Here is a 2,096-nt window from a genome sequence, read left to right on the forward strand (position 1 = left end):
GGTGTCAACTGTAACCTCCCTCCTTGACCCCTCAACACCAACCACTGGTCACACCACATCCTTTTTGGTGCTACACGAAAGCCTGCTGCTAGCAATGTACGGCCTGAGGACATCAACATTTACCATATTAATGTTAGCCTACCACTGATGTCAAAGGTCAATCTGTGGTCACTGCCTTTTACTTGTCAATGTTATTCCTTTACTCTTCTTCCCTCAGTCTCCTAGAAGTGAATCCTTTGTTTGAGGGAGCATCATCACTACTAAGAATAATGCAATCATAATGACTCCTAGTGCAAACACTACTACAGTAAAGTAGTTTGAATACAGAGCACTGTAGCAATATTTTACAACTTAAAATGTACAGACAACAGACAAGCTCCTCAGACAGAGGCCCTGACCACCTCCTACCCAGACAATGTGAAGATAGACTGGCTTTAGACACACTGGGATGTCTGTTCATCTGTTTACTCACCTCCACAACAGCACATGCAAATCAGCCGTTTAAAAATAACCTTCCTCCAGTGTTTCCAGTGCTTTATTTTTGGTCTCACTATTTTAAGGGATAAAATCCCTTACGAACTCTTGTTCTGTTTGTCACTCCAAGTATGTCCCCTCAAGTTCTGTTTAGTAAATGTCTATAATCTATCATTACCTCACTCCTTTCTTTAAGGTGCTATGTTCCATGAAGAAATGGTGGATCCAAAGTTCATGAAAGACCTAATGCAGCTTTGTTGTTAGTGTGGCATCTGGCCAGGACAGACAAGACCAGGGAAACATTGTGACTGGGGGGTTCTCATTGTTTAGTCCTGTCCTGCTTTACATACACAGCCTCATACAGACTGTTGGGTTTGGCTTTACTGCTGGTGCATTGGTGATTTGTAAATATGCTCTTTTTCTGCCACTGTCCATTTTGACTACAAAACAACAAGCTGGAGCTTTGTCCTGCATCCAGCAGGCGCTCCAAACGAACTTTGAGACAACTGCAACATGAAGACAGTCATCATTAATTCAACTCACTGCAACATGAGCTGACATAGGAAATCCCATTCATTCATTCAATGCATAATACTTAAAAAATCTATGATAAACACACTCCTATAGATTCTGACACTACACTACAACAACAAAACTCACTGACTCTGGTGTCATTCAGAAACAATGATGAGGATGTGTCCTTTATACCAGCAAGTACCAGTCTAGCTTTAGTCTAAACCAACCGCTTAGTGTTTTACGTAAAAAGTTGGACTTTTGAGGCAATTTGTTTATAAGAAATCGTTTATGGTCCAATCCAGACTCCGATGAGAATCATCCTCATCAGCTTCATCCCTGTCGGTCTTCAGTTGATGTAAGTTCAGTATGTTTTGAGCCTTGCTTAGCACAAAGCCTGGGGGTAGTTAGAAACCACTGGCATACTGTATATAACAAACCTATCTGTCGGTAATGAAACAAATCTTCACACAACTCTTCAGCTGTTATTTAAGCATTTTTTCAAGCCTTTGTCGTGTGTCATTCTAAAGGAGCATTCTTTGGACAGTTAGAAACGGTATTACTATCCAATACTGGAAACAATTGAGTCAATGAAAGTGATGTGAAAAGCAGCATCTGCAAGTCCATGAATTCTGAAGAACCTGGGTACTTTCATGTCAACGTAACACATGTGACGGCTCGAGGAGAAACTAAATGGAACTGCATTACTGTTGAGTTACTGTACAAACAGAGCAGAAACAGCTGAGGAACAGGAATGTGGTGCTGCAGACTGCTGGGGCCAAACTCATCTATCCAAAACACTGTGCGAACATGACTGTCAGTGTCGCTCAGTCCCAGAGTGTTGTTTACCTATTGTTACACTGCCCACAGAGCTGCTGTTGTTTTTGTTTACTGTATTACACATAAAGAATAAAAGAGCAGCTGTTTTTGGACAAGCATCTGTGTCTGGCCTGTGAATGCTGCTCCTCCTGGTGGACTTACACTGGACTGAACACAGACTTTGACCACTCGCCCATTTCTGTGATTCCCACTTCTCTGAGATGGGATTATATCCTCACCATCGGGATTCTGAGTAACTGGAGACAGTATTTTTGTTTGACTTCACGTAG

This window comes from Limanda limanda, chromosome 13, assembly GCF_963576545.1.
Source record: "Limanda limanda chromosome 13, fLimLim1.1, whole genome shotgun sequence".
Classification (NCBI taxonomy): Eukaryota; Metazoa; Chordata; class Actinopteri; order Pleuronectiformes; family Pleuronectidae; genus Limanda; species Limanda limanda.